A 25432-nucleotide genomic window follows, 5' to 3' on the forward strand; every position below is an offset into this window, starting at 1 on the left:
ATTAAAATCATCTTTCCAGCTTGAATTTCAATGATGCATTGGGGCAACGATTTTGTGAGAAACATCTTCACCCTTAAATAAAGATTTTCTTTATTCCTTACCTGTGTGCTAATTAGATATCACCTTGTTTTCACATTAAACAGACTTCCACATGAGAAAGCAGCAAGGATGCAGTGGCGTTAATGTTTCCTGGTGTCAACCTGTATTATTTCAGTAGATATTGAAATGAGGATGCATCTTGCTGCCTTTCCAATGAAGCAAGTTTAATTTAGTAATAGGTGAAAAACCATCCCTACAAATATGTTAATCAGATACTTGGCTTTGTGGACACTTTTCAGAGAACAAATTAGTTAGCATAAAAATAAAGCCAGAAAATGAAGAGCTGTTTAATCACTCAATTGGATTTTTCTGCCAGCATATTTCTTTTTCTCTGCAACCCACTGCTAAATTGTGCTTCCTAGCTGTTTTTTTATAAAATCACTGATTCAAATCTAACTCTGATTACATCAGAGTAGGCCAGGTACCCTACACCATAAGAAGGGGGTTTGAAATTTTGACTTGTCTACTTAAAGATCACCAAAATCTGATAACAAGGTCAATTACATCGTTGGGTGGGATTGAACCACCAACCCTTTGATTAATAACCAAACACACTAACCGATTGCGCCACAGAGACACTTTACAAACATACATACTGACAAAGGCTAATAAGCATTCATCTAGAACGTTTCCTAGAAAAACTTTAAAAAGTCAATAATCTGGAGAGTTTTTGTAAGATGTTTCTTCCATCAACCAACGAAGAAACACATTGGTACTTTCCCATGATGAGTGAGTGCTTCAGGATCTCTTGCACTTACATGTGCAGCAGAGTACTGCAATGGAAACATGCTGGGCCCATAACCCAGAGGTAGGCAGATTGAAACTATCCTCTGCTATATGCATTTTTTTTTGTTAATTAAAGTAATCCAAAACTGGGATTGATATTTTTGCTCTTTTATTTTTACTTAAAGTGCAATAACTTTTACCTTTTTAATTTGTTTTAATAGTATATTGACAGTATTGTTTTCTTTCAAAAATCCACTTAATTTTCTTTACCCTATTATTAAAATGGTAATTGACAAAAACAAACTACATTGTCACCAGAAGAGCAATACAAAATGTACAAGTGATATATTAAAATCATCTTTCCAGCTTGAATTTCAATGATGCATTGGGGCAACGATTTTGTGAGAAACATCTTCACCCTTAAATAAAGATTTTCTTTATTCCTTACCTGTGTGCTAATTAGATATCACCTTGTTTTCACATTAAACAGACTTCCACATGAGAAAGCAGCAAGGATGCAGTGGCGTTAATGTTTCCTGGTGTCAACCTGTATTATTTCAGTAGATATTGAAATGAGGATGCATCTTGCTGCCTTTCCAATGAAGCAAGTTTAATTTAGTAATAGGTGAAAAACCATCCCTACAAATATGTTAATCAGATACTTGGCTTTGTGGACACTTTTCAGAGAACAAATTAGTTAGCATAAAAATAAAGCCAGAAAATGAAGAGCTGTTTAATCACTCAATTGGATTTTTCTGCCAGCATATTTCTTTTTCTCTGCAACCCACTGCTAAATTGTGCTTCCTAGCTGTTTTTTTATAAAATCACTGATTCAAATCTAACTCTGATTACATCAGAGTAGGCCAGGTACCCTACACCATAAGAAGGGGGTTTGAAATTTTGACTTGTCTACTTAAAGATCACCAAAATCTGATAACAAGGTCAATTACATCGTTGGGTGGGATTGAACCACCAACCCTTTGATTAATAACCAAACACACTAACCGATTGCGCCACAGAGACACTTTACAAACATACATACTGACAAAGGCTAATAAGCATTCATCTAGAACGTTTCCTAGAAAAACTTTAAAAAGTCAATAATCTGGAGAGTTTTTGTAAGATGTTTCTTCCATCAACCAACGAAGAAACACATTGGTACTTTCCCATGATGAGTGAGTGCTTCAGGATCTCTTGCACTTACATGTGCAGCAGAGTACTGCAATGGAAACATGCTGGGCCCATAACCCAGAGGTAGGCAGATTGAAACTATCCTCTGCTATATGCATTTTTTTTTGTTAATTAAAGTAATCCAAAACTGGGATTGATATTTTTGCTCTTTTATTTTTACTTAAAGTACAATAACTTTTACCATTTTAATTTGTTTTAATAGTATATTGACAGTATTGTTTTCTTTCAAAAATCCACTTAATTTTCTTTACCCTATTATTAAAATGGTAATTGACAAAAACAAACTACATTGTCACCAGAAGAGCAATACAAAATGTACAAGTGATATATTAAAATCATCTTTCCAGCTTGAATTTCAATGATGCATTGGGGCAACGATTTTGTGAGAAACACCTTCACCCTTAAATAAAGATTTTCTTAATTCCTTACCTGTGTGCTAATTAGATATCACCTTGTTTTCACATTAAACAGACTTCCACATGCGAAAGCAGCAAGGATGCAGTGGCGTTTATGTTTCCTGGTGTCAACCTGTATTATTTCAGTAGACATTGAAATGAGGATGCATCTTGCTGCCTTTCCAATGAAGCAAGTTTAATTCAGTAATAGGTGAAAAACCATTCCTACAAAGGTGTTAATCAGAGACTTGGCTTTGTGGACACTTTTCAGAGAGCAAATTTGTTAGCATAAACATAAAATCAGAAAATGAAGAGCTGTTTAAACAGCTACTGCCTGAGGGTCTCTTGACCTGGTGCAATACCTCTGTAGCTTTTTGTTGAGGCGGGACGCCATCATGTCTATCTGGAACAGTCCCCACCGACTTGCAATCTGTGCGAAGACTTCCTGATGGAGTCCCCACTCTCCTGGATGTAGGTCGTGTCTGCTGAGGAAGTCTGCTTCCCAGTTGTCCACTCCCGGAATGAACACTGCTGACAGTGCGCTTACATGATTCTCCGCCCAGCGAAGAATTCTGGTGGCTTCCGCCATCGCCACTCTGCTCCTTGTGCCGCCTTGGCGGTTTACATGAACTACTGCGGTGACGTTGTCTGACTGGATCAGAACTGGTTGGTCGCGAAGTAAGGTCTCCGCTTGACATAGGGCGTTGTATATGGCCCTTAGCTCCAGGATGTTGATGTGAAGACAAGTCTCCTGACTTGACCAAAGACCTTGGAAATTTCTTCCCTGTGTGGCTGCTCCCCAACCTCGGAGGCTCGCGTTCGTGGTCACCAGGATCCAGTCCTGAATGCCGAACCTGCGGCCCTCTAGAAGGTGAGCACTCTGCAGCCACCACAGGAGAGATACCCTGGCCCTGGGGGACAGGGTGATCAACTGATGAATCTGTAGATGTGACCCGGACCACTTGTCCAGTAGGTCCCATTGCAAGATCCTCGCATGGAACCTGCCGAAGGGAATGGCCTCGTATGATGCCACCATCATTCCCAGGACTCGAGTGCAGTGATGCACTGACACCTGTTTTGGTTTCAATAGGTTCCTGACCAGAGTCATGAGTTCCTGGGCCTTTTCTATCGGAAGATAAACCCTTTTCTGGTCCGTATCCAGAATAATGCCCAAGCAAAGTCAGACGAGTCGTAGGAACCAACTGCGACTTCGGGATATTGAGAATCCAGCCGTTTTGCTGTAACACCTTCAATGAAAGTTATACGCTGTTCAGCAACTGCTCTCTTGATCTCGCTTTTATGAGGAGATCGTTCAAGTACGGGATAATTGTGACACCTTGCTTTCGCAGGAGCACCATAATTTCCGTCATTACCTTGGTGAAAATTCTCGGAGAAAATTCTGGAGAGACCAAACGGCAACGTCTGAAATTGGTAATGACAATACTGTACCGCAAATCTTAGGTACGCCTGATGAGGTGGATAAATGAGTACATGAAGGTATGCATCCTTTATGTCCAGAGATATCATAAAATCCCCCCCTTCTAGGCTGGCGATGACCGCTCTTAGCGATTCCATCTTGAACTTGAACCTTTTCAAGTATAGGTTCAGGGATTTTAAATTTAATATGGGTCTGACCAAACCGTCCGGTTTTGGGACTACAAACAGGGTCGAATAATTTCCCTTTCCTTGTTGAAGCAGGGGAACCTTGACCACCACCTGTTGAAGATACAATTTGTGAATTGCATTTAACACTATCTCCCTTTCCTGGGGAGAAGATGGTAGGGCCGATTTGAAAAACCGGCGAGGAGGCACCTCTTCGAATTTCAGCTTGTAACCCTGAGAAACAATTTCTATTGCCTAGGGATCCACCTGCGAATGAACCCAGATGTGGCTGAAAACACGAAGACGTGCCCCCAACTGGGCGGACTCCTTTAGCGGAGCCCCAGCGTCATGCGGTGGATTTTGTAGAGGCCGGGGAGGACTTCTGTTCCTGGGAACTAGCTGTGTTGTGCAGCTTCTTCCCTCTGCCCTTACCTCTGGCAAGAAAGGACGCACCTCGTACTTTCTTGTTTCTCTGTGATCGAAAGGACTGCATTTGATAATGTGGTGCTTTCTTAGGCTGTGAGGGAATATAAGGCAAAAAATTTGATTTACCAGCTGTAGCTGTGGAGACAAGGTCCGAGAGACCTTCCCCAAACAATTCCTCACACCTGTAAGGTAAAACCTCCATATGCCTTTTTGAGTCGGCATCACCTGTCCATTGCCGGGTCCATAGGACTCGTCTAGCAGAAATCGACATAGCGTTTATTCTAGAACCCAGTAGACTAATGTCACTTTGAGCATCTCTCATATATAGGACAGCATCTTTTATATGCCCTATGGTCAATAACATAGCATCCTTATCTAGGGTCTCAATCTCTGCTGATAAGGTATCTGTCCATGCTGCCACCGCGCTACAACCTCGGCCGACGCAATTGCCGGTCTGAGTAAGGTACCAGAATGTGTGTAAATGGACTTTAGGGTAACCTCCTGCTTGCGGTCAGCAGGGTCCCTGATGGTAGCCGTATCCTGGGATGGCAGCGCTACCTTTTTGGATAAGCGTGTCAATGCTTTATCCACCCTAGGGGAGGATTCCCACCGTATCCTGTCCATTGGCGGGAAAGGATACGCCATAAGAATCCTTTTGGGAATCTGCAGCTTTTTGTCTGGAGATTCCCAAGCTTTTTCACATAATTCGTTCAACTCATGTGAGGGGGGAAAGGTTATCTCAGGTTTCTTTCCCTTATACATGTGTACCCTCGTGTCAGGGACAGGGGACTCTGTGATGTGCAAAACATCTTTTATTGCAATAATCATATATCGAATACATTTAGCCAATTTTGGTTGTAACTTTGCATCATCGTAGTCGACACTGGAGTCAGAATCTGTGTCGGTATCTGTGTCAACTATTTGGGATAGTGGGCGCTTTTGAGACCCCGAAGGTCCCTGCGACATAGGGACAGGCATGGGTTGACTCCCTGACTGTTCCCTAGCTTCAGCTTTGTCTAATCTCTTGTGTAATAAGTTTACATTAGCACTTAAAACATTCCACATATCCATCCAGTCAGGTGTCGGCGTTGTCGATGGAGACACCACATTAATTTGCTCCTGCTCCTCTCTAGGAGAGCCTTCTACCTCAGACATGTCGACACACGTGTACCGACACACCATACACTCAGGGAATCCTCTTATCTGAGGACAGTTCCCCAACAAGGCCCTTTGGAGAGACAGAAAGAGAAAGTATGCCAGCACACACCCCAGCGCTATATGACCCAGGAAAAAAACACAATCACTTTATGTTTACCCAGTAGCGCTGTATTTCCATATATATATGCGCCTAATTATGTGCCCCCTCTTCTTTAAGACCCTCTTTCTACCGTGGTATAAGCAGGGGAGAGTCCATGGAGCTTCCCCTCAGCGGTGCTGTGGAGAAAATGGCGCTGGGGAGTGCTGAGGGAGAAGCCCCACCCCCTCAGCGACGGGCTTCTGTCCCGCTCAAATAGCCCCCCCCATAAAAAAATGGCGGGGGCTCTTATATATATATACAGTGCCTAGCTGCATATATATTTATTTTGCCAAAGAGAGGTCTATATTGCTGCCCAGGGCGTCCCCCCTGCGCCCTTCACCCTTACACTGACTGCCGTGTGTGAGGTGTATGGGAGCAATGGAGCACAGCTTTACTGCTGTGCGTTACCTCAGTGAAGATCATGAAGTCTTCCGCCGCCTCTGAAGTCTTCTTTTCTTCTCATACTCACCCGGCTTCTATCTTCCGGCTCTGCGAGGGGGACGGCGGCGCGGCTCTGGGACGGACGGCGAGGGTGAGACCTGCGTACCGATCCCTCTGGAGCTAATGCTGTACAGTAGCCTAAGAAGCAGAGCCTATCAACTCACAGAAGTAGGTGTGCATCTCTCCCCTCCGCCCCTCGATGCAGGGAGTCTGTTGCCAGCAGGCTCCCTGAAAATAAAAAAATCTAACAAATATACTTTCTGTCAGGAAACTCAGGAGAGCTCCCTGAAAAGCACCCAGTCTCCTCTGGGCACAGTAGTAAACTGAGGTCTGGAGGAGGGGCATAGAGGGAGGAGCCAGTGCACACCCAGATCTAAAGTCTTTCTTAAAGTGCCCATGTCTCCTGCGGAGCCCGTCTATCCCCCATGGTCCTTACGGAGTCCCCAGCATCCTCTAGGACGTAAGAGAAAAATTATGCTGGCAGAAAAATCCAATTGAGTGATTAAACAGCTCCAGAGCTGCTCTGTAAGGCAAGTAAAAGGGTGTGGGCCCTGCAGCACTACCTGTAGTTTGCATTGTGCATTGGAAGCCTAGTTTGCTGTCTGTTTCCACTTCTTTTTTCTTGATCCCCTCCCGTCTATACCCTTGTGCACTATCCTGACTTCTCCTCCCGTCTGCTTACTTTGTGCCTTCCAATGCACAATGCAAACTACAGGTAGTGCTGCAGGGCCCACACCCTTTTACTTGCCTTACAGAGCAGCTCTTGAGCTGTTACAGTGCCCAGCTGCTGCAAGAAATCAGCGTGAATGCTTCAGGGGCTGGGGCATGGCCAACATGAGCCCCACACCGAAGGAGGGTGGGGGTGTTTAATGCGAACTAGGGGTCTTGCACAATGCGAACTACAGGTAGTGCTGCAGGGCCCACACCCTTTTACTTGCCTTACAGAGCAGCTCTGGAGCTGTTACAGTGCCCAGCTGCTGCAAGAAATCAGCTTGAATCCTTCAGGGGCTGGGGCATAGCCAACATGAGCCCCACACCGACAGAGGGTGGAGGTGTTTAATGCGAACTAGGGGTCATCCAAGTGCCGCAAAAGGCCGCCATGCCCTGCACGCCCCTTTTCTCTTTTCATATGCAGACGAGGGTTGAAGCCAACTTTGACCCACTGCTTGGATGACATCGCCATATGCAAATCCATCTGCTGCAGGCCTTCCCCCAGGAATGCTTGCACTAGTTGTTGCATTTGGTTTGTTGTTTGGGGGTGCTTCAGTATTAGGCAGCCTTCTGCCCTCCCATGTTCATCTGAAAATATGTGTTCTCCCTGCAGTTGTTGTCCCCAGATGAGAGTTCCCTTGTGCTGCCTCAGTTGAATCTCCTTTACTTGACAGAGATGTGCCTGAGCAGCGGCCCTCCCCAGCCCTATCCCAAATCATACTTATTTTGCATAGGAGATACCATGGTCATGAAGACTGTTCTCCCAGGGTGCGGTTCATTCATTGCATTCTGGGTATGCTGACCCCTGTGATTTCCCCAAATGTGGGAAACTCGACTGCATTATTTAATGCGAACTAGGGGTCATCCAAGCACCGCAAAAGGCCGCCATGCCCTGCATACCCCTTTTCTCTTTTCATAAGCAGACGAGGTTTGAAGCCAACCTTGACCCACTGCTTGGATGACATCACTTGCTGCCTTTCCAATGAAGCAAGTTTAATTTAATAATAGGTGAAAAACCATCCCTACAAAGGTGTTAATAAGATACTTGGCTTTGTGGACACTTTTCAGAGCACAAATTTGTTAGCATAAAAATAAAGCCAGAAAATGAAGAGCTGTTTAATCACTCAATTGGATTTTTCTGCCAGCATATTTCTTTTTCTCTGCAACCCACTGCTAAATTGTGCTTCGTGGCTGTTTTTTTTATAAAATCACTTAATCAAATCTAACTCTGATTACATCAGAGAAGGCCAGGTACCCTACACCATAACAGGGGTTTTCGAAATTTTGACTTGTCTACTTAAAGATCACCAAAATCTGATAACAAGGTCAATTACGTCCCTAGGTGGGATTGAACCACCAACCTTTTGGTTAACAACTGAACACGCTAACTGTTTGTGCCTCAGAGACACTTTGCGAAAGTACATACTGACAAAGGCTAATAAGCATTCATCTAGAACGTTTCCTAGAAAAACTTTAAAAAGTCAATAATCTGGAGAGTTTTTGTAAGATGTTTCTTCCATCAACCAATGAAGAAACACATTGGTACTTTCCCATGATGAGTGAGTGCTTCAGGATCTCTTGCACTTACATGTGCAGCAGAGTACTGTAATGGAAGCATGCTGGGTCCATAACCCAGAGGTAGGCAGATTGAAACTATCCTCTGCTATATGCATTGTTTTTTGTTAATTAAAGTAATCCAAAACTGGGATTGATATTTTTGCTCTTTTATTTTTACTTAAAGTACAATAACTTTTACCATTTTAATTTGTTTTAATAGTATATTGACAGTATTGTTTTCTTTCAAAAATCCACTTAATTTTCTTTACCCTATTATTAAAATGGTAATTGACAAAAACAAACTACATTGTCACCAGAAGAGCAGTACAAAATATACAAGTGATATATTAAAATCATCTTTCCAGCTTTAATTTCAATGATGCCTTGGTGCAACAATTTTGTGAGAAACATCTTCACCCATAAAGAAAGATTTTCTTAATTCCTTACCTGTGTGCTGATTAGATATCACCTTGTTTTCACATTAAACAGACTTCCCCATGAGGAAGCAGCAAGGATGCAGTGACGTTTATGTTTCCTGGTGTCAACCTGTATTATTTCAGTAGACATTGAAATGAGGATGCATCTTGCTTCCTTTCCAATGAAGCAAGTTTAATTCAGTAATAGGTGGATAATCATTCCTACAAAGGTGTTAATCAGAGACTTGGCTTTGTGGACACTTTTCAGAGAGCAAATTTGTTAGCATAAACATAAAATCAGAAAATGAAGAGCTGTTTAATCACTCAATTGGACTTTTCTGCCAGCATAATTTTTTTTCTCTGCAACCCACTGCTAAATTGTGCTTCCTAGCTGTTTTTTATAAAATCACTTAATCAAATCTAACTCTGATTACATCAGAGAAGGCCGGGTACCCTACACCATAAGAGGGGGTTTGAAATTTTGACTTGTCTACTTAAAGATCACCAAAATCTGATAACAAGGTCAATTACGTCCCTGGGTGGGATTGAATCACCAACCTTTAGGTTAATAGCCATACACACTGACTGATTGCGCCACAGCGACACTTTGCAAAAGTACATACTGACAAAGGCTAATAAGCATTCATCTAGAACGTTTCCTAGAAAAACTTTAAAAAGTCAATAATCTGGAGAATTTTTGTAAGAAACACATTGGTACTTTCCCATGATGAGTGAGTGCTTCAGGATCTCTTGCACTTACATGGGCTATTAACCAAAAGGTTCCCACCCAGTGATGTAATTGACCTTGTGATCAGATTTTGGTGATCTTTAAGTAGACAAGTCAAAATTTCAAACCCCCTCTTATGGTGTAGGGTACCTGGCCTTCTCTGACGTAATCAGAGTTAGATTTAATTAAGGTGCGCAAGGACATAGAAGGGAGCGGTTTAAGAAAAGAGAAGTGGAAACAGACAGCAAACTAGGCTGGAGAGAGACCTGAGACAAAGAGATCTGAATTATACGAGAGCCGACCAGGGGAAACACAAATTATGCAGTCAAGTTTCCCACATTTGGGGAAATCGCAGGAGCAGCACACCCAGAGTGCAATGGGTGAGCCTTGCCCTGGGAGAAGCACCTTCATGATCATAGTATCTCACCTGGCAGGTAAGTAGGAGTTGGGCTAGTGCTGGGGAGGGTCGCTGCTCGGGTACGCCCCTGTCAAGTGAAGGAGATCCAACTGAGGCAGCACAAGGGAACTCTCGAAAGAAGAACAAGGCTAGAGGAAGATCTGAGACAAAGAAATCTGACTTTTACCAGAGCTGACCAGAGGAAAGCACAAACACAGTCCCCCACTACCACCAGGAAACATTAACGCCACTGCATCCTTGCTGCTTTCTCATGTGGAAGTCTATTTAATGTGAAAACAAGGTGCTATCTAATTAGCACACAGAAAAGAAAATTAAGTGAATTTTTGAAAGAAAACAATACTGTCAATATACTATTAAAACAAATTAAAATGGTAAAAGTTATTGTACTTTAAGTAAAAATAAAAGAGCAAAAATGTCAATCCCAGTTTTGGATTACTTTAATTAACAAAAAAAATGCATATAGCAGAGGATAGTTTCAATCTGCCTACCTCTGGGTTATGGACCCAGCATGCTTCCATTACAGTACTCTGCTGCACATGTAAGTGCAAGAGATCCTGAAGCACTCACTCATCATGGGAAAGTACCAATGTGTTTCTTCATTGGTTGATGGAAGAAACATCTTACAAAAACTCTCCACATTATTGACTTTTTAAAATGTTTCTAGGAAACGTTCTAGATGAATGCTTATTAGCCTTTTTCAGTATATACTTTTGCAAAGTGTCGCTGTGGCGCAATCAGTTAGTGTGTAAAGCTATTAACCAAAAAGTTGGTGGTTCAATCCCACCCAGGGACGTAATTGACCTTGTTATCAGATTTTGGTGATCTTTATGTAGACAAGTAAAAATTTCAAACCCCCTCTTATGGTGTAGGGTACCTGGCCTTCTCTGATGTAATCAGAGTTAGATTTGATTCAGTGATTTTATAAAAAACAGCTAGGAAGCACAATTTAGCAGTGGGTTGCAGAGAAAAAGAAATATGCTGGCAAAAAAATCCAATTGAGTGATTAAACAGCTCTTCATTTTCTGGCTTTATTTTTATGCTAACAAATTTGTTCTGTGAAAAGTGTCCACAAAGCCAAGTCTCTGATTAACACCTTTGTAGGGATGGTTTTTCACCTATTACTAAATTAAACTTGCTTCATTGGAAAGGCAGCAAGATGCATCCTCATTTCAATATCTACAGAAATAATACAGGTTGACACCAGGAAACATTAACGCCACTGCAAACTTGCTGCTTTCTCATGTGGAAGTCTGTTTAATGTGAAAACAAGGTGATATCTAATTAGCACACAGGTAAGGAATTAAGAAAATCTTTATTTAAGGGTGAAGATGTTTCTCACAAAATCGTTGCCCCAATGCATCATTGAAATTCAAGCTGGAAAGATGATTTTAATATATCACTTGTACATTTTGTATTGCTCTTCTGGTGACAATGTAGTTTGTTTTTGTCAATTACCATTTTAATAATCGGGTAAAGAAAATTAATTGGATTTTTGAAAGAAAACAATACTGTCAATATACTATTAAAACAAATTAAAATGGTAAAAGTTATTGTACTTTAAGTAAAAATAAAAGAGCAAAAATATCAATCCCAGTTTTGGATTACTTTAACAAAAAAAAATGCATATAGCAGAGGATAGTTTCAATCTGCCTACCTCTGGGTTATGGACCCAGCATGCTTCCATTACAGTACTCTGCTGCACATGTAAGTGCAAGAGGTCCTGAAGCACTCACTTATCATGGGAAAGTACCAATGTGTTTCTTCATTGGTTGATGGAAGAAACATCTTACAAAAACTCTCCACATTATTGACTTTTTAAAATGTTTCTAGGAAGCGTTCTAGATGAATGCTTATTAGCCTTTGTCAGTATGTACTTTTGCAAAGTGTCGCTGTGGCGCAATCAGTTAGTGTGTATAGTTATTAACCAAAAGGTTGGTGGTTCAATCCCACCCAGGGACGTAATTGACCTTGTTATCAGATTTTGGTGATCTTTAAGTAGACAAGTCAAAATTTCAAACCCCCTGTTATGGTGTAGGGTACCTGGCCTTCTCTGATGTAATCAGAGTTAGATTTGATTCAGTGATTTTATAAAAACAGCTAGGAAGCACAATTTAGCAGTGGGTTGCAGAGAAAAAGAAATATGCTGGCAAAAAAATCCAATTGAGTGATTAAACAGCTCTTCATTTTCTGGCTTTATTTTTATGCTAACAAATTTGTTCTCTGAAAAGTGTCCACAAAGCCAAGTCTCTGATTAACACCTTTGTAGGGATGGTTTTTCACCTATTACTAAATTAAACTTGCGTCATTGGAAAGGCAGCAAGATGCATCCTCATTTCAATGTCTACTGAAATAATACAGGTTGACACCAGGAAACATTAACGCCACTGCATCCTTGCTGCTTTCGCATGTTGAAGTCTGTTTAATGTGAAAACAAGGTGATATCTAATTAGCACACAGGTAAGGAATTAAGAAAATCTTTATTCAAGGGTGAAGGTGTTTCTCACAAAATCGTTACCCCAATGCATCATTGAAATTCAAGCTGGAAAGATGATTTTAATATATCACTTGTACATTTTGTATTGCTCTTCTGGTGACAATGTAGTTTGTTTTTGTCAATTACCATTTTAATAATAGGGTAAAGAAAATTAAGTGGATTTTTGAAAGAAAACAATACTGTCAATATACTATTAAAACAAATTAAAAAGGTAAAAGTTATTGCACTTTAAGTAAAAATAAAAGAGCAAAAATATCAATCCCAGTTTTGGATTACTTTAATTAACAAAAAAAAATGCATATAGCAGAGGATAGTTTCAATCTGCCTACCTCTGGGTTATGGGCCCAGCATTTTTCCATTGCAGTACTCTGCTGCACATGTAAGTGCAAGAGATCCTGAAGCACTCACTCATCATGGGAAAGTACCAATGTGTTTCTTCGTTGGTTGATGGAAGAAACATCTTACAAAAACTCTCCAGATTATTGACTTTTTAAAGTTTTTCTAGGAAACGTTCTAGATGAATGCTTATTAGCCTTTGTCAGTATGTACGTTTGTAAAGTGTCTCTGTGGCGCAATCTGTTGGTGTGTTTGGTTATTAATCACAGGGTTGGTGGTTCAATCCCACGCAGGGATGTAATTGACCTTGTTATCAGATTTTGGTGATCTTTAAGTAGACAAGTCAAAATTTCAAACCCCCTTCTTATGGTGTAGGGTACCTGGCCTACTCTGATGTAATCAGAGTTAGATTTGAATCAGTGATTTTATAAAAAAAACAGCTAGGAAGCACAATTTAGCAGTGGGTTGCAGAGAAAAAGAAATATGCTGGCAGAAAAATCCAATTGAGTGATTAAACAGCTCTTCATTTTCTGGCTTTATTTTTATGCTAACGAATTTGTTCTCTGAAAAGTGTCCACAAAGCCAAGTATCTGATTAACATATTTGTAGGGATGGTTTTTCACCTATTACTAAATTAAACTTGCTTCATTGGAAAGGCAGCAAGATGCATCCTCATTTCAATATCTACTGAAATAATACAGGTTGACACCAGGAAACATTAACGCCACTGCATCCTTGCTGCTTTCTCATGTGGAAGTCTGTTTAATGTGAAAACAAGGTGATATCTAATTAGCACACAGGTAAGGAATTAAGAAAATCTTTATTTAAGGGTGAAGATGTTTCTCACAAAATCGTTGCCCCAATGCATCATTGAAATTCAAGCTGGAAAGATGATTTTAATATATCACTTGTACATTTTGTATTGCTCTTCTGGTGACAATGTAGTTTGTTTTTGTCAATTACCATTTTAATAATCGGGTAAAGAAAATTAATAGGATTTTTGAAAGAAAACAATACTGTCAATATACTATTAAAACAAATTAAAATGGTAAAAGTTATTGTACTTTAAGTAAAAATAAAAGCTAAAATATCAATCCCAGTTTTGGATTACTTTAATGAACAAAAAAAAAATGCATATAGCAAAGGATAGTTTCAATCTGCCTACCTCTGGGTTATGGGCCCAGCATGCTTCCATTGCAGTACTCTGCTGCACATGTAAGTGCAAGAGATCCTGAAGCACTCACTCATCATGCGAAAGTACCAATGTGTTTCTTCATTGGTTGCTGGAAGAAACATCTTACAAAAACTCTCCAGATTATTGACTTTTTAAAGTTTTTCTAGGAAACGTTCTAGATGAATGCTTATTAGTCTTTGTCAGTATGTACTTTTCGCAAAGTGTCTCTGTGGCGCAATCGGTTAGTGTGTTCAGCTATTAATCAAAAGGTTGGTGGTTCAATCCCATCCAGGGACGTAATTGACCTTGTGATCAGATTTTGGTAATATTTAAGTAGACAAGTCAAAATTGCAAACCCCCTCTTATGGTGTAGGGTACCTGGCCTTCTCTGATGTAATCAGAGTTAGATTTGATTAAGTGATTTTATAAAAAAACAGCTAGGAAGCACAATTTAGCAGTGGGTTGCAGAGAAAAAGAAAAATGCTGGCAGAAAAATCCAATTAAGTGATTAAACAGCTCTTCATTTTCTGGCTTTATTTTTATGATTACAAATTTGTTCTCTGAAAAGTGTCCACAAAGCCAAGTATCTGATTAACATCTTTGTAGGGATGGTTTTTCACCTATTACTAAATTAAACTTGCTTCATTGGAAAGGCAGCAAGATGCATCCTCATTTCAATATCTACGGAAATAATACAGGTTGACACCAGGAAACATTAACGCCACTGCATCTTTGCTGTTTTCTCATGTGGAAGTCTGTTTAATGTGAAAACAAGGTGATATCTAATTAGCACACAGGTAAGGAATTAAGAAAATCTTTATTTAAGGGTGAAGATGTTTCTCACAAAATCGTTGCCCCAATGCATCATTGAAATTCAAGCTGGAAAGATGATTTTAATATATCACTTGTACATTTTGTATTGCTCTTCTGGTGACAATGTAGTTTGTTTTTGTCAATTACCATTTTAATTATCGGGTAAAGAAAATTAAGTGGATTTTTGAAAGAAAACAATACTGTCAATATACTCTTAAAACAAATTAAAATGGTAAAAGTTATTGTACTTTAAGTAAAAATAAAAGAGCAAAAATATCAATCCCAGTTTTGGATTACTTTAATTAACAAAAAAAAAAATGCATATAGCAGAGGATAGTTTCAATCTGCCTACCTCTGGGTTATGGACCCAGCATGCTTCCATTACAGTACTCTGCTGCACATGTAAGTGCAAGAGGTCCTGAAGCACTCACTTATCATGGGAAAGTACCAATGTGTTTCTTCATTGGTTGATGGAAGAAACATCTTACAAAAACTCTCCACATTATTGACTTTTTAAAATGTTTCTAGGAATCGTTCTAGATGAATGCTTATTAGCCTTTGTCAGTATGTACTTTTGCAAAGTGTAGCTGTGGCGCAATCAGTTAGTGTGTAAGGCTATTAACCAAAAGGTTGGTTGTTCAATCCCACCCAGGGACTTAATTGACCTTGTTATCAGATTTTGGTGATCTTTAAGTAGACAAGTCAAAATTTCAAACCCCCTGTTATGGTGTAGGGTACCTGGCCTTCTCTGATGTAATCAGAGTTAGATTTGATTCAGTGATTTTATAAAAACAGCTAGGAAGCACAATTTGGCAGTGGGTTGCAGAGAAAAAGAAATATGCTGGCAGAAAAATCCAATTGAGTGATTAAACAGCTCTTCATTTTCTGGCTTTATTTTTATACTAACTAATTTGTTCTCTGAAAAGTGTCCACAAAGCCAAGTATCTGATTAACATATTTGTAGGGATGGTTTTTCACCTATTACTAAATTAAACTTGCTTCATTGGAAAGGCAGCAAGATGCATCCTCATTTCAATATCTACTGAAATAATACAGGTTGATACCAGGAAACATTAACGCCACTGCATCCTTGCTGCTTTCTCATGTGGAAGTCTGTTTAATGTGAAAACAAGGTGATATCTAATTAGCACACAGGTAAGGAATTAAGAAAATCTTTATTTAAGGGTGAAGATGTTTCTCACAAAATCGTTGCCCCAATGCATCATTGAAATTCAAGCTGGAAAGATGATTTTAATATATCACTTGTACATTTTGTATTGCTCTTATGGTGACAATGTAGTTTGTTTTTGTCAATTACCATTTTAATAATAGGGTAAAGAAAATTAAGTGGATTTTTGAAAGAAAACAATACTGTCAATATACTATTAAAACAAATTAAAATGGTAAAAGTTATTGTACTTTAAGTAAAAATAAAAGCTAAAATATCAATCCCAGTTTTGGATTACTTTAATGAACAAAAAAAAAATTCATATAGCAAAGGATAGTTTCAATCTGCCTACCTCTGGGTTATGGGCCCAGCATGCTTCCATTGCAGTACTCTGCTGCACATGTAAGTGCAAGAGATCCTGAAGCACTCACTCATCATGCGAAAGTACCAATGTGTTTCTTCATTGGTTGCTGGAAGAAACATCTTACAAAAACTCTCCAGATTATTGACTTTTTAAAGTTTTTCTAGGAAACGTTCTAGATGAATGCTTATTAGTCTTTGTCAGTATGTGCTTTTTGCAAAGTGTCGCTGTGGCGCAATCAGTTAGTGTGTAAGGCTGTTAACCAAAAGGTTGGTGGTTCAATCCCACCCAGGGACTTAATTGACCTTGTTATCAGATTTTGGTGATATTTAAGTAGACAAGTCAAAATTGCAAACCCCCTCTTATGGTATAGGGTACCTGGCCTTCTCTGATGTAATCAGAGTTAGATTTGATTAAGTGATTTTATAAAAAAACAGCTAGGAAGCACAATTTAGCAGTGGGTTGCAGAGAAAAAGAAAAATGCTGGCAGAAAAATCCAATTGAGTGATTAAACAGCTCTTCATTTTCTGGCTTTATTTTTATGATTACAAATTTGTTCTCTGAAAAGTGTCCACAAAGCCAAGTATCTGATTAACATCTTTGTAGGGATGGTTTTTCACCTATTACTAAATTAAACTTGCTTCATTGGAAAGGCAGCAAGATGCATCCTCATTTCAATATCTACGGAAATAATACAGGTTGACACCAGGAAACATTAACGCCACTGCATCTTTGCTGTTTTCTCATGTGGAAGTCTGTTTAATGTGAAAACAAGGTGATATCTAATTAGCACACAGGTAAGGAATTAAGAAAATCTTTATTTAAGGGTGAAGATGTTTCTCACAAAATCGTTGCCCCAATGCATCATTGAAATTCAAGCTGGAAAGATGATTTTAATATATCACTTGTACATTTTGTATTGCTCTTCTGGTGACAATGTAGTTTGTTTTTGTCAATTACCATTTTAATAATCGGGTAAAGAAAATTAATTGGATTTTTGAAAGAAAACAATACTGTCAATATACTATTAAAACAAATTAAAATGGTAAAAGTTATTGTACTTTAAGTAAAAATAAAAGAGCAAAAATATCAATCCCAGTTTTGGATTACTTTAATTAACAAAAAAAAATGCATATAGCAGAGGATAGTTTCAATCTGCCTACCTCTGGGTTATGGACCCAGCATGCTTCCATTACAGTACTCTGCTGCACATGTAAGTGCAAAAGATCCTGAAGCACTCACTCATCATGGGAAAGTACCAATGTGTTTCTTCATTGGTTGATGGAAGAAACATCTTACAAAAACTCTCCACATTATTGACTTTTTAAAATGTTTCTAGGAATCGTTCTAGATGAATGCTTATTAGCCTTTGTCAGTATGTACTTCTGCAAAGTGTCGCTGTGGCGCAATCAGTTAGTGTGTAAGGCTGTTAACCAAAAGGTTGGTGGTTCAATCCCACCCAGGGACTTAATTGACCTTGTTATCAGATTTTGGTGATCTTTAAGTAGACAAGTCAAAATTTCAAACCCCCTGTTATGGTGTAGGGTACCTGGCCTTCTCTGATGTAATCAGAGTTAGATTTGATTCAGTGATTTTATAAAAACAGCTAGGAAGCACAATTTAGCAGTGGGTTGCAGAGAAAAAGAAATATGCTGGCAGAAAAATCCAATTGAGTGATTAAACAGCTCTTCATTTTCTGGCTTTATTTTTATGCTAACAAATTTGTGCTCTGAAAAGTGTCCACAAAGCCAAGTATCTGATTAACACCTTTGTAGGGATGGTTTTTCACCTATTATTAAATTAAACTTGCTTCATTGGAAAGGCAGCAAGTGATGTCATCCAAGCAGTGGGTCAAAGTTGGCTTCAAACCTCGTCTGCTTATGAAAAGAGAAAAGGGGTATGCAGGGCATGGCGGCCTTTTGCGGTGCTTGGATGACCCCTAGTTCGCATTAAATAATGCAGTCGAGTTTCCCACATTTGGGGAAATCACAGGGGTCAGCATACCCAGAATGCAATGAATGAACCGCACCCTGGGAGAACAGTCTTCATGACCATGGTATCTCCTATGCAAAATAAGTATGATTTGGGATAGGGCTGGGGAGGGCCGCTGCTCAGGCACATCTCTGTCAAGTAAAGGAGATTCAACTGAGGCAGCACAAGGGAACTCTCATCTGGGGACAACAACTGCAGGGAGAACACATATTTTCAGATGAACATGGGAGGGCAGAAGGCTGCCTAATACTGAAGCACCCTCAAACAACAAACCAAATGCAACAACTAGTGCAAGTATTCCTGGGGGAAGGCCTGCAGCAGATGGATTTGCATATGGCGATGTCATCCAAGCAGTGGGTCAAAGTTGGCTTCAACCCTCGTCTGCATATGAAAAGAGAAAAGGGGCGTGCAGGGCATGGCGGCCTTTTGCGGCACTTGGATGACCCCTAGTTCGCATTAAACACCTCCACCCTCCGTCGGTGTGGGGCTCATGTTGGCTATGCCCCAGCCCCTGAAGGATTCAAGCTGATTTCTTGCAGCAGCTGGGCACTGTAACAGCTCCAGAGCTGCTCTGTAAGGCAAGTAAAAGGGTGTGGGCCCTGCAGCACTACCTGTAGTTTGCATTGTGCATTGGAAGGCACAAAGTAAGCAGACGGGAGGAGAAGTCAGGATAGTGCACAAGGGTATAGACGGGAGGGGCTCAAGAAAAAAGAAGTGGAAACAGACAGCAAACTAGGCTTCCAATGCACAATGCAAACTACAGGTAGTGCTGCAGGGCCCACACCCTTTTACTTGCCTTACAGAGCAGCTCTGGAGCTGTTTAATCACTCAATTGGATTTTTCTGCCAGCATAATTTTTCTCTTACGTCCTAGAGGATGCTGGGGACTCCGTAAGGACCATGGGGGATAGACGGGCTCCGCAGGAGACATGGGCACTTTAAGAAAGACTTTAGATCTGGGTGTGCACTGGCTCCTCCCTTTATGCCCCTCCTCCAGACCTCAGTTTACTACTGTGCCCAGAGGAGACTGGGTGCTTTTCAGGGAGCTCTCCTGAGTTTCCTGACAGAAAGTATATTTGTTAGATTTTTTTATTTTCAGGGAGCCTGCTGGCAACAGACTCCCTGCATCGAGGGGCGGAGGGGAGAGATGCACACCTACTTCTGTGAGTTGATAGGCTCTGCTTCTTAGGCTACTGTACAGCATTAGCTCCAGAGGGATCGGTACGCAGGTCTCACCCTCGCCGTCCGTCCCAGAGCCGCGCCGCCGTCCCCCTCGCAGAGCCGGAAGATAGAAGCCGGGTGAGTATGAGAAGAAAAGAAGACTTCAGAGGCGGCGGAAGACTTCATGATCTTCACTGAGGTAACGCACAGCAGTAAAGCTGTGCTCCATTGCTCCAATACACCTCACACACGGCAGTCAGTGTAAGGGTGAAGGGCGCAGGGGGGACGCCCTGGGCAGCAATATAGACCACTCTTTGGCAAAATAAATATATATGCAGCTAGGCACTGTATATATATATATAAGAGCCCCCGCCATTTTTTTACTATATTTGAGCGGGACAGAAGCCCATCGCTGAGGGGGTGGGGCTTCTCCCTCAGCACTCACCAGCGCCATTTTCTCCACAGCACCGCTGAGGGGAAGCTCCACGGACTCTCCCCTGCTTATACCACGGTAGAAAGAGGGTCTTAAAGAAGAGGGGGGCACATAATTAGGCGCATATATATATGGAAATACAGCGCTACTGGGTAAACATAAAATTATTGTGTTTTTTTCCTGGGTCATATAGCGCTGGGGTGTGTGCTGGCATACTCTCTCTCTCTGTCTCTCCAAAGGGCCTTGTTGGGGAACTGTCCTCAGATAAGAGGATTCCCTGAGTGTATGGTGTGTCGGTACACGTGTGTCGACATGTCTGAGGTAGAAGGCTCTCCTAGAGAGGAGCAGGAGCAAATTAATGTGGTGTCTCCATCGACAACGCCGACACCTGACTGGATGGATATGTGGAATGTTTTAAGTGCTAATGTAAACTTATTACACAAGAGATTAGACAAAGCTGAAGCTAGGGAACAGTCAGGGAGTCAACCCATGCCTGTCCCTATGTCGCAGGGACCTTCGGGGTCTCAAAAGCGCCCACTATCCCAAATAGTTGACACAGATACCGACATAGTGTCGACTACGATGATGCAAAGTTACAGCCAAAATTGGCTAAATGTATTCGATATATGATTATTGCAATAAAAGATATTTTGCACATCACAGAGTCCCCTGTCCCTGACACGAGGGTACACATGTATAAGGGAAAGAAACCTGAGATAACCTTTCCCCCCTCACATGAGTTGAACGAATTATGTGAAAAAGCTTGGGAATCTCCAGACAAAAAGCTGCAGATTCCCAAAAGGATTCTTATGGCGTATCCTTTCCCGCCAATGGACAGGATACGGTGGGAATCCTCCCCTAGGGTGGATAAAGCATTGACACGCTTATCCAAAAAGGTAGCGCTGCCATCCCAGGATACGGCTACCATCAGGGACCCTGCTGACCGCAAGCAGGAGGTTACCCTAAAGTCCATTTACACACATTCTGGTACCTTACTCAGACCGGTAATTGCGTCGGCCGGGGTTGTAGCGCAGTGGCAGCATGGACAGATACCTTATCAGCAGAGATTGAGACCCTAGATAAGGATGCTATGTTATTGACCATAGGGCATATAAAAGATGCTGTCCTATATATGAGAGATGCTCAAAGTGACATTAGTCTACTGGGTTCTAGAATAAACGCTATGTCGATTTCTGCTAGACGAGTCCTATGGACCCGGCAATGGACAGGTGATGCCGACTCAAAAAGGCATATGGAGGTTTTACCTTACAGGGGTGAGGAATTGTTTGGGGAAGGTCTCTCGGACCTAGTCTCCACAGCTACAGCTGGTAAATCAAATTTTTTGCCTTATATTCCCTCACAGCCTAAGAAAGCACCACATTATCAAATGCAGTCCTTTCGATCACAGAGAAACAAGAAAGTACGAGGTGCGTCCTTTCTTGCCAGAGGTAAGGGCAGAGGGAAGAAGCTGCACAACACAGCTAGTTCCCAGGAACAGAAGTCCTCCCCGGCCTCTACAAAATCCACCGCATGACGCTGGGGCTCCGCTAAAGGAGTCCGCCCAGTTGGGGGCACGTCTTCGAGTTTTCAGCCACATCTGGGTTCATTCGCAGGTGGATCCCTAGGCAATAGAAATTGTTTCTCAGGGTTACAAGCTGAAATTCGAAGAGGTGCCTCCTCGCCGGTTTTTCAAATCGGCCCTACCATCTTCTCCCCTGGAAAGGGAGATAGTGTTAAATGCAATTCACAAATTGTATCTTCAACATATGCCGCTGTTCGGGCACCCCCCTGTCAAGTGAAAGAGATCCAACTGAGGCAGCACAAGGGAACTCTCGAAAGAAGAACAAGGCTAGAGGAAGATCTGAGACAAAGAAATCAGACTTTTTCCAGAGCTGACCAGAGGAAAGCACAAACACAGTCCCCCACTACCACAAATAATGCAGTCGAGTTTCCCACATTTGGGGAAATCACAGGGGTCAGCATACCCAGAATGCAATGAATGAACCTCACCCTGGGAGAAAAATCTTCATGACCATGGTATCGCCTATGCAAAATAAGTATGATTTGGGATAGGGCTGGGGAGGGCCGCTGCTCAGGCACATCTCTGTCAAGTAAAGGAGATTCAACTGAGGCAGCACAAGGGAACTCTCATCTGGGGACAACAACTGCAGGGAGAACACATATTTTCAGATGAACATGTGAGGGCAGAAGGCTGCCTAATGCTGAAGCACCCCCAAACAACAAACCAAATGCAACAACTAGTGCAAGCATTCCTGGGGGAAGGCCTGCAGCAGATGGATTTGCATATGGTGATGTCATCCAAGCAGTGGGTCAAAGTTGGCTTCAACCCTCGTCTGCATATGAAAAGAGAAAAGGGGCGTGCAGGGCATGGCGGCCTTTTGCAGCGCTTGGATGACCCCTAGTTCGCATTACACACCTCCACCCTCCTTCGGTGTGGGGCTCATGTTGGCTATGCCCCAGCCCCTGAAGCATTCAAGCTGATTTCTTGCAGCAGCTGGGCACTGTAACTGCTCCAGAGCTACTCTGTAAGGCAAGTAAAAGGGTGTGGGCCCTGCAGCACTACCTGTAGTTCGCATTGTGCGTTGGAAGGCACGAAGTAAGCAGACGGGAGAAGTCAGGATAGTGCGCAAGGGCATAGAAGGGAGCGGCTCAAGAAAAGAGAAGTGGAAACAGACAGCAAACTAGGCTGTAGAGAGACCTGAGACAAAGAGATCTGAATTATACGAGAGCCGACGAGGGGAAACACAAATTATGCAGTCAAGTTTCCCACATTTGGGGAAATCGCAGGAGCAGCACACCCAGAGTGCAATGGTTGAGCCTTGCCCTGGGAGAAGCACCTTCATGATCATAGTATCTCACCTGGCAGGTAAGTAGGAGTTGGGCTAGAGCTGGGGAGGGTCGCTGCTCGGGTTCCCCCCTGTGAAGTGAAGGAGATCCAACTGAGGCAGCACCAGGGAACTCTCGAAAGAAGAACAAGGCTAGAGGAAGATCTGAGACAAAGAAATCTGACTTTTACCAGAGCTGACCAGAGGAAAGCACAAACACAGTCCCCCACTACCACAAATAATGCAGTCGAGTTTCCCACATTTGGGAAAATCACAGGGGTCAGCATACCCAGAATGCAATGAATGAACCTCACCCTGGGAGAACAATCTTCATGACCATGGTATCTCCTATGCAAAATAAGTATGATTTGGGATAGGGCTGGTGAGGGCCGCTGCTCAGGCACATCTCTGTCAAGTAAAGGAGATTCAACTGAGGCAGCACAAGGGAACTCTCATCTGGGGACAACAACTGCAGGGAGACCACATCTTTTCAGATGAACATGGGAGGGCGGAAGGCTGCCTAATACTGAAGCACCATCAAATATCAAACCATATGCAACAACTAGTACAAGCACTCCTGGGGGAAGGTCTGCAGCAGACGGATTTGCATACGGTGATGTTATCCAAGCAGTGGGCCAAAGTTGACTGGAACCCTCATCTGCATATGAAAAGAGAAAAGGGGCATGCAGGGCATGGCGGCCTTTTGCAGTGCTTGGATGACCCCTAGTTCGCATTAAACACCCCCACCCTCCTTTGGTGTGGGGCTCATGTTGGCCATGCCCCATCCCCTGAAGCATTCAAGCTGATTTCTTGCAGCAGCTGGGCACTGTAACAGCTCCAGAGCTGTTCTGTAAGGCAAGAAAAAGGGTGTGGGCCCTGCAGCACCACCTGTTGTTCGCATTGTGCGTTGGAAGGCACAAATTAAGCAGACGGGAGGAGAAGTCAGGATAGTGCGCAAGGGCATACTTTTCTCTTAGTCCGGGGGCAAGGCTTCAAAATGGGGTCTGCAACGGAGGAGACACAGGGGGCGTGGTCACAGCAGCTTTTCTCTACAGCCTGCACCAGCAGGAGCCTACACCATTTTTTATGATCACGCTGAACTGCAGTGCGACTGCAATTACAGCATGGTCAAGAAGGGAGGCGTCATGCTGGGTGGCCATGCCCTGTCACTGTGCAGGAGCCAGCACAGCTCACACACTAGTCCCCGGGTGCAGCCCCCAACCCCCGGGACACCCGGAGCAACAAAATGTAGATTCAGGCCACCAGGCCACGCCCCTACCTATGAAACCATGCCTCCTTTTTACCATTGCGCTGTTTATCTGCGCGCACTGCATTACAATCTCCCTCGCCACCTCTCTGGGTGTCACCAGTGATAGTGACACCTCTGCCATGCTTGTAGCAGCTGGTCCTAAGATCTACGCCTCAAGCCCTGAGTGTTTGCCCTTGTGACTTGTTGATCATCATAGCGAAGCAGATGCTTACAGAAAACTGCAGGGGCTTAGATTGAAAATAAAAAAATTGATGGGTATAAGGTAGAGAGGAGCGGGTTCGGTTCTCCGAGAACCGAATTCCCCACGAACTCCACGTGGTTTACACTGGTCCGAGGCAGGCTCGGTTGTTCCCGCCTGACTCGGAAAACCTGAACAAGGGAAAATGTCATCATCCCGCTGTCGGATTCTCGCGAGATTCGGATTCCATATAAAGAGCTGCGCGTTGCTGCCATTTTTACTCGTGCATTGAAGAGAGAGCGGAGAGGACGTGGCTATGTTCTCTCAGTGGAAATCTCAATATCAGTGCTCAGTATCAGTGGTTACTTATTGCTGCTCAGTAATACTAGTAGTGTGTCTCTCCTGCTCAGTGTCAGTTCTCAGTAGTATCCTCATCAGTGCTCAGTATCACTGCTCATTGTCTTGTGCTGCATTGTGGTGCTCAGCATACTACAGTACATTACTAATAGTCCAGTGCTGCATCTTGCTGCTCAGTGTCAGTTCTAGTATCCTCATCAGTGCTCACTATCACTGCTCATTGCATTGTGGTGTTCTGTATACTACAATAACATAGTAATATAGTAACATAGTTTTTGAGGTTGAATAGAGGCAAATTGCCCATCGTGTTCAACCTGTTTTAAGTTGTGATGATTCTACATACTTGCTGAATAATGTTTTATGACTAGTTAGCTACTATAACTCATGTTACCCCCGGATTAACCATGTTGATATTTTAAGTATTATAACCTTGGATAGCTTTTTCATTCAGAAATGTATCCATTCCTTTTTTAAATCCAATTACAGAGTCCGCCATTACCACCTTCCCTGGCAGGGAATTCCACATCCTGATTGCCCTAACAGTGAAGAAACCTTTCCTCCATTGCGTTCTGAACTTTCCTCCAGTCGCAGCGAGTGACCACGTGTTCTTTTAATAAATAATTCCTCTGATAACTCTTTGTTATGTATCTTTACATATTTGAAGATATTAATAATATCTCCTCTTAGGCACCTCTTTTCTAGTGTATAAATATTCAGCCTAGTAAGTCTTTCCTTATAGTCCAGTACTTTTAGGCCTTTAATCAATTTAGTCTTCAGGATCTCTTACACTTCCATGAGCAGCAGAGTAGTGCAATGGAAGCATGCTGGGCCCATAACCCAGAGG

At 42.1% G+C, this 25432-nt stretch overlaps 3 non-coding genes and 3 pseudogenes across 3 annotated transcripts; 1 reads left to right on the top strand and 5 right to left on the bottom strand.

The window, feature by feature from the left end:
* Nucleotides 1-7605: 7605 nt before the first annotated feature.
* On the top strand, nucleotides 7606-7784 carry LOC135025426 (U1 spliceosomal RNA; annotated as a pseudogene).
* Nucleotides 7785-9867: 2083 nt separating this feature from the next.
* On the bottom strand, nucleotides 9868-10030 carry LOC135025344 (U1 spliceosomal RNA). Its single transcript, XR_010222126.1, has one exon. It is a non-coding gene; the product is annotated as a U1 spliceosomal RNA (small nuclear RNA).
* An 8223-nt stretch (nucleotides 10031-18253) lies between these two features.
* LOC135025427 (U1 spliceosomal RNA) lies at nucleotides 18254-18432 on the bottom strand (annotated as a pseudogene).
* A 3402-nt stretch (nucleotides 18433-21834) lies between these two features.
* On the bottom strand, nucleotides 21835-21998 carry LOC135025256 (U1 spliceosomal RNA). The gene has a single exon (XR_010222040.1). It is a non-coding gene; the product is annotated as a U1 spliceosomal RNA (small nuclear RNA).
* Nucleotides 21999-22696: 698 nt separating this feature from the next.
* On the bottom strand, nucleotides 22697-22832 carry LOC135025391 (U1 spliceosomal RNA; annotated as a pseudogene).
* A 152-nt stretch (nucleotides 22833-22984) lies between these two features.
* On the bottom strand, nucleotides 22985-23148 carry LOC135025458 (U1 spliceosomal RNA). Its single transcript, XR_010222207.1, has one exon. It is a non-coding gene; the product is annotated as a U1 spliceosomal RNA (small nuclear RNA).
* Nucleotides 23149-25432: the final 2284 nt, after the last annotated feature.

Source organism: Pseudophryne corroboree, unplaced genomic scaffold (genome assembly GCF_028390025.1).
Source record: "Pseudophryne corroboree isolate aPseCor3 unplaced genomic scaffold, aPseCor3.hap2 scaffold_415, whole genome shotgun sequence".
NCBI classification, from domain to species: domain Eukaryota; kingdom Metazoa; phylum Chordata; class Amphibia; order Anura; family Myobatrachidae; genus Pseudophryne; species Pseudophryne corroboree.